Raw genomic sequence first — 8,159 nt, forward strand, 5'->3', positions numbered from 1 at the left:
ATATCTGAGTGTGGTTTTGATTTGTATTTCCCTGATGAGGAGCGACGTTGAGCATCTTTTCATGTGCCTGTTGGCCATCCGGATGTCTTCTTTAGAGAAGTGTCTATTCATGTTTTCTGCTCATTTCTTCACTGGGTTATTTGTTTTCCGGGTGTGGAGTTTGGTGAGCTTTTTATAGATTTTGGATACTAGCCCTTTGTCCGATATGTCATTTGCAAATATCTTTTCCCATTCCGTTGGTTGCCTTTCAGTTTTGTTGGTTGTTTCCTTTGCTGTGCAGAAGCTTTCTATCTTCATAAGGTCCCAGTAGTTCATTTTTGCTTTTAATTCCCTTGCCTTTGGGGATGTGTCAGGTAAGAGATTGCTACGGCTGAGGTCAGAGAGTGAAGCCTACTTTAAAAATAAAAATAAAAAATAAAATGGCGGTTGAATAAATAAATAAATAAAATGGTAGGCACATGAAATATGTTATGCATCATTAACCATTAGAGAAATACAAATTAAGATAATGAAATAACATTACACATCTATTAGAATAACTAAAATAAGGGGCGCCTGGGTGGCGCAGTCAGTTAAGCGTCCGACTTCAGCTCAGGTCACGATCTCGCGGTCCGTGAGTTCGAGCCCCGCGTCGGGCTCTGGGCTGATGGCTCAGAGCCTGGAGCCTGTTTCCAATTCTGTGTCTCCCTCTCTCTCTGCCCCTTCCCCGTTCATGCTCTGTCTCTCTCTGTCTCAAAAATAAATAAACGTTAAAAAAATTAAAAAAAGAAAGAATAACTAAAATAAGAAATATGGACAATATCAAGCTACGGTGAGCTATCATTGCATAGGAGTGGAAAAAGATGATTATTCAAGAAACTGTGCTGACATAATTGTTGCAGAAGGAAAAGAAATTAAAATAATCTCTCTGTCACTCTACTCTCTCTCACACGCACGCGCACACACACACACACACACACACACACAATTGCAGGTATATTGAAGATCTAACATAAAAAGAAAAAAATGAAAATTTTAAAGCAAGTATATGAGAATGTGTTTGCAATTATAGGATGTAAATGTTTTTCTAAAAACACCCAATAAGCACAAATTATTAAAAAAGGTAAAACTGATCATATCAAAACTTAAATTTTCTGTGTTACACAAGACCCTATAAATAGGGGAAAAATATAAACCACAAAAAGAAGAAAAGGTATTGTTAGTGCATGTACACAACAAGGGATTTAAAATGGAACACATAAGTAACTCTTAAAAATCAGCCAATAGAGGACAATCTGGTAGACAAATAAAATATGTCTATTTATGATAGACAACAGAATATGACCAGTATATTGAAGGAAGAGGGCAGTAAATGACTAGTAAACAAATGGAAAGATACTCACTGGAAAACTGGGATATGTAAAAAAGCCAACAAGATATGCAACTGCACGGTCATTGGATTGGGGGAAAAAAACTCGATATTTATTGTCATGGAAGATGCTGAACAACATTAAAACTATATACTCATGCTTGAAATGTGACCTGTTAAAACAATTTCGTAGAGGTGTGGTAAAATACATATACCTTAGGACTCAGAAATTCCACGTGTCTATATCCCCAGAAAAATTCTGACTCACGTACATAAATAAAATACAAAATTCTAAACAGCAATGTTTATATTAAAAGAAAACGGGAGACATCTTTTTCTAAGTAATCTTCACACCCAACACAGAGCCCAAGATGGGGCTTGAACTCATAACCCTCAGCTAAGATCAAGAGTTGAATGCTTAATTATCTAAGCCACCCAGATGCCCTGAAAATGGGAAACATTTCCAAAATGGGAAGATTTATCTCAATGCTAAGCAACATAAGAATGAACAGTAATTGTGATTTAATGACTTACTATACAGGAGTGAAAGTGAGTGAATGAATGAATGAATGAATGAATGAAATTAAAAATATAATGTTGACTGAAAATTGTGAGTTGCAGAGGAATACATCCGGCCTGGTGCTACTTCTATAAAGCATAAAAACATGCAAAACCTGTATCGTGTAGGTGAATATATTCTAGTTAATAAAAGTGTGAAGAAATGGTTGGAAATGATAAACCTCAAAATGAGGGTAGCAACTATCACTAAGGAAGAGGAAAATTCAATCACGTAGAGGGATATGGCGGCTTCACTCCTAATGTTAAATTTGTATTCTTATGCTAGGTAGTGGCCACACATTGTTATATTTGTTTGTATGCCTGAAATATTACGCAATATATTTCAGGGAAAAAAAATTTACATATTCACAGATTAAAAAGACAAAGTATCATATAATTATCTCAGAGGCAAGAAAAGCTCTCGATATAACCCAAACTTCATTCGTTATCAAAATTCTCGGTAAAAACGAGTGGAAGGCGACTTCCACATGATAAAAGAATACAAAACACTTGCAAACATCACACAACTTGGTAAGATATTTAAAGCGTTCACTTGAAACTCACATCAAGACAAAATTGCCTACTTTTCTTCAATATCATTCAGTGGGTCGAGCTGCCACAACCAGACAAGGACAGGACACAACAACTGTGATTAGAATAGGGGGAATCACACTGTCTCTTATGTGCTCAGTTCTCTTTTTTCCTCTTCCAGGTGCACATCTCAGCCTGCATACCTCTCCTGATTAGTGCTGCCCTGGGGGTTCCCCTCCCGCCATCCCAGCTGCCCAGTGGGACACAGCTCCCCACTTCCTGAGTAATTTACAGCCTCCATTGGTTACTGCCATTCTCGTAGAGGAAAAGAAGTAGCAAAATGAACAGAATATAGAAAACAGAATATAGAAAACAGACTATCATGTCTTGAACTGAAATGCCCATCTCCCTTTCTCAGTTGCTGGCCAGTGGGACGCGCAACTCCAACACAGCCCCCTCTTGCACGCATCCTTCTAATTTCAGATGTTCTGTCTTTGCCGGAGAAAAGTATCCAAAGGGCCTCTCCTGTGTGTGTGGGTTCAGGCAAGGTCACGCTGGGTGTGATGTGTGTGGATCATCCTGGGGCGCCATCTCCCACTGCTCAAGGTTCTCATGACATAAGGACTTACTTTATCAGCTATTCCTTAAATCTGTTCTAAACACAATAAACCAACTGTGTCTTCACACTCTCCTTTGGAGAAGTCCATCTTTCTTACCCATACAGAGAAGCAACAGAAGAAAGATTTTTCCAAGTTAAAAATTGTATTAAACGACTCTTCTTAGTGGAAACAAACAAAAGAAGATGATCGAAGGAACTACGCATTATACTAATAAAATCTTGTGTTTACAACATACTTGACAGGTTTCAAAGGATTTCCACATCTGTTAACTTGGCATTTTCAAACTCATTTGACCCAGCATATTAAGCAGAGGTATAATAGAAAAATATGAGAATTAAAGTATCCTTAGATTAATGTAAGTAGCAAAAAAAGTCTCATAATTTCCAAAAAAACCAATTAAAATATCAGTTTTTTAAAACTATACAGAATTCTTAATGAAATGCAGTTTGGGAAACATGAGATTTTTTAGAAGAATCATGTGACACAGGCACAGCAAGTTCCATGATGTCAAGATGTTATTTATCTGTTATTAATGCTTTCAAATTACTATATGAAAGCATTGTGACAAAAATGGGGAATATACTATAAAATACTGAATTCACCTAATTCTCTCACTCTAATATTCCCTTCTAGACTTCATCCATACAGATTTGTTTTTGGCATATTACCATCTCCTATTTTTGTTATTCAAAATACCGTGCCAGAAGCATTTTTCTTTTTGCTGTATTCTTAATTCTAGTGGTTATATGGTTTTACAAGATATTGATAAGCTAAAATTTCTTTTTCCCATTTCAATTGTTGGGCATTTAGATTATATTTGGAGGATATCAGAGGATAGGCATGTGCATACAATGTTTCCTTTCAATTTAAAATAATACCAGACAGCAAGCAACATGAGGAAAATCTAGTGTATAACACTAGTCTAGCCATCGATTTCCAGCCAGACCCTAAACCAGTGTGTTACAGGTACTCGGTACTTATCTTTTAATTCTCTGAATGAATAAAACCTTGCCTTTGAACTGTCTTAGCCAAAATTGCTTTTCAAAATTAGCGCCTTAACATTTATTAAAACTAGAATTATGTGAATATACTGGTTTTATCCCATCTTTATTAAAAAACTGGGGGTGGGGGGCGCCTGGGTGGCTCAGTCGGTTAAGCGGCCCACTTCGGCTCAGGTCATGATCTCACGGTCCGCGAGTTCGAGCCCCGCGTCGGGCTCTGTGCTGACAGCTCAGAGCCTGGAGCCTGTTTCAGATTCTGTGTCTCCCTCTCTCTGAGCCTCCCCCGTTCATGCTCTGTCTCTCTCTGTCTCAAAAATAAATAAATGTTAAAAAAAAATTAAAAAACTGGGTATTTCATTGATTTAAAAATACTTCAATCTTTTAAGGTTTTTCTATATAATATGTATTAATTTACATTTCTGTATGGAGTTGGACATATTTTCTTGTTTGTTATTTAATAATATTTGCTTTTTATAATTGTTGGTTCAGATTTGGGAAATGAGATTCAGGGAAACCGGATGATAAGCAAGAAATATTCACTAGAATAGAAACTAAGCAAGTATCAAATCTGTCTGATCAAAACTCTCTAATACATTAAAATATAGCCCGTGCCATAACACCCCCCAAATGCAGTTAACTTTTGAAGCTGCAATTCTGATTTATTTAGCTTACACGGCATTATCCAGGCACACCTCATTTACTGCACTTTGTTTTTATTGAACTTCACAGATACTGCTTTTTTTTTTTTTTTTTTTTTTTTTGCAAATTAAAGGCTTGTGGCCACCCTGTACCAAGGAAGTGTATTGAAGTGATTCTTCTGAGGGTTTTTTTCTCACTTTTTGTCTTTGTGTCACATTTTGACAATTCTCATAGTATTTCAAAGTCATTCGTTATTATTATCTTTGTTATGGTGATCTGTGATCAATGATCTTTGATGTTACTATTGTCATGGGGCACCATGAACAGTGCCCCATATAGAACAGCAAACTTAAAAAAATATTTTTTTTTAATGTTTATCTTAGAGAGAGAGAGAGAGAGAGAGAGAGAACGTGCCTAAGCGGGGGAGAGGCAGAGAGAGAGGGAGACACAGAATCCGAAGCAGGCTCCAGGCTCTGAGCTGTCAGCACACAGCCCAACGCGGGGCTCGAACTCACCAACCATGACATCGTGACCTGAGCCGAAGTCAGACGCTTAACCGACTGAGCCCCCCAGGCGCCCCTAGAACAGCAAACTTAATCGAAAAACACTGTGTGTGTCTGACTGCTCCACCAACTGGGTGTTCCCCAATCTCTCTCCTCAGGCCTCCCTACTCCCTGAGACACAACAATATTGAAATGGAGCCAATTAAAACCCTACAATGGCCTTGAAGTGTTCAAGTGAAAGAAAGTCATACACCTCTCACTAAATTGGAAGCTAGACATGATGGCGTTTACTGAGGAAGGCACATCAAAAGCTAAGATAGGCTGACAGCTAGACTTCTTGCACCAGTTAGCCAGGTTGTGAACACAAAGGAAACGTTTTTGAAAGGAATCGAAGTGCTACTCCAGGGAACGCATGAGCAAAAAGAAAGCCCAAGAGCCTGACTACTGATAGGGAGAAAATCTGAGTGGTCTGGATAGAAGATCAAACCAGCTACAACATTCCCTTCAGCTAAAGGCTAATCCAGAGCAAAGCCCTAACTCTCTTCAATTCTACAAAGGCTGAAAGAGAACAGGGAGCTGTGGCAGAAAAGTTTGCAGCTAGCAGAGCTTGGTTCATGCAGTTTAAGGGAAGAAGCCATCTCCGTAACAGAAAAGTGCAAGGTTGAAGCAACAAGTGCTGGTGTAGAAACCACAGCGAGTTCTCCAGAAGAGGTAGCTAAGATCATTCACGGAGGTGGCTACACTAAGCAATAGATTTGCAGTGTATGCGAAACAAGACTTCTACTGGAAGAAGATGCCATCTGAGACTTGTATAGCTAGAGAGAAGTCAATGCCTGTCTTCAAAGCTTCAAAGGACAGGCTGCCCGTCTTATTAGGGGCTCATGCCGCTGGTGACTTTCAGTCGAAGCCAATGTTCACTTGCCATCTGTAAAATCCGAGGGCCCTTAAGAATTATGCTAAATCTACTCCGCCCATGCTTTGTAAATGGAACCACATTTATAAATGTGACAGATGACAGCACATCTGTTTACAGCATGATCCACTGAGTGTTTGGGGCCACAGTTGAGATCCACCGCTCAGAAAAAGAAAACCAGAAAAAAAAAAAAGTTCCTTTCAAAGTATTACTACTCATTGACAATGCACCTGGCCAACCAGGAGCTTTGATGGAGCTGTGCAATGAGATTAATGCTGTATTCATGTCTGCTAACACAACAGCCATTCTGCAGCCCGTGGATCAAGGAGTCATTTCAACTTTCAAATTTTTTAATTTAAGAAATACATTTCATAAGGTGATCGCTGCCACAGATAGTGATTCCTCTGATGGATGTGGGCAAAGTAATTTGAAAACCTTCTGGAAAGGATTCACCATTCTACATTCCATTAAGAACATTGGTGATTCACGGGAAGAGGTCAAAGTAGCAACATTAAGAGGAGTTTGGAAGAAGTTGATTCCGGCCCTCAGGGATGACTCTGACAGGTTCAGGGCTTTAGTGGAGGAAGTTAAGTGCAGGTGTGGTGGAAACAGCAGGAGAACTAGAATTAGAAGTGGAGCCTGAAGATGGGACTGAATTGCTGCAATCTCATGGTCAATCTTGAATGGCTGGCGAGTCGCTTCTTAGGGAAGAGCCAAGAAGCTGGTTTCCTGAGATGGAATCTACTCCTGGTGAAGATGCCACGAAGATTGTTGAAACGACGACAAAGGATTTAGAATACTACATACACTTGGTTGATAAAGCAGCAGCAGGGTTGGAGAGGATCGACTCCGACTTTGAACGAAGTTCTACCGTAGGTAAAATGCTATCAAACAACATCACGTGCTGTAGAGAATTTGCGTGTGAAAGCAAGAGTCAAACAGTCTTGCGAACTTTGTCTTATTTTAGGAAATTGCCACAGCCACCTCAACCTCCAGCAGTCACCGCCCTGCTCAGCGAGCAGCCAACATCCAGGCAGGACCCTCCACCAATAAAAAGATTGCAACTCACTGAAAGCTCAGATTATGGCAACCATTTTTTTTTTTTTTTAGCAATAAGGTATTTTTTACTTAACTATGCACATTTTAGACATATTATTGCACACTTAATAGATTATGGTATGGCAGAAACATGACTTTTATATGCACTGGGAAACCAAAAACTTTCTTTTGCTCACTTTATTGAGGTGGTCTGAAACCAAACTCACAATATATCTGATATCTGCCTGAATATTGATGAGAGATTCTCTAGGTAGAATATTTGTGCCTTGGCATCTGTAGAAATTATGAATAAGTATTCCCAACCCCAGATTTTTGTAGATTTAATTTAGTCGAACCTCCATTGATTTTGCTGATATTAGTCATAACTCGCAATCACTTGCTATTTGGCTTTAATGTTATTTTTTGAATTTTTAAAATGTTTTCAGTGTACTTAAAATGTCTTGGGGTTTGAGAAGACTTTACTTACAAGTTCAAGTCCCTTCAACTACTTGTATATGTTGAGTCCATTGTATTTGCACACCCCCCTAACTGTTGTTATATGGGAAATCACAGAATAATTTTTGAATATTAAATGTAGCTTCCCAGAAAATAAAACTTTGGCATTTGGGGACAAAGGTAACCATCTTAGCTTATCTTTAAGAGAGGTTTTAAGGAGTTCAGGAGTTCTTCTGTGAGGAGATTAAAAGAAGCCTAGGTTTGCAAATAAACAAATAAACAAAGAGACAAAGAAACAAATAAATAAAACTCCACTAACCCGATCAGTTCATTATTTAAAATCATTGTTGAGATATTAGGGGGAGGGGTATACTTTCATTAACAAATCAGTCATTTTCTTTCTAATACTTAGTTTCTGGCACTTTTTGACAAACTTTCATTTATATGAGGCATCTGGAGATCAGGTGTGCTGGGGTCAGGTGGATATGGGCAGGTTTTAGCAGAAGGGAACATGGCAAGAGCCACTTGGAGGGAGCGGGCTTAAGGCACCTT

At 38.7% G+C, this 8,159-nt stretch overlaps 1 pseudogene; it reads left to right on the forward strand.

Annotated features, from left to right (window-relative positions):
* Positions 1-5,415: 5,415 nt before the first annotated feature.
* LOC106976845 (tigger transposable element-derived protein 1-like) lies at positions 5,416-7,195 on the forward strand (annotated as a pseudogene).
* Positions 7,196-8,159: the final 964 nt, after the last annotated feature.

Source organism: Acinonyx jubatus, chromosome B2 (assembly GCF_027475565.1).
Source record: "Acinonyx jubatus isolate Ajub_Pintada_27869175 chromosome B2, VMU_Ajub_asm_v1.0, whole genome shotgun sequence".
Taxonomy (NCBI): Eukaryota; Metazoa; Chordata; class Mammalia; order Carnivora; family Felidae; genus Acinonyx; species Acinonyx jubatus.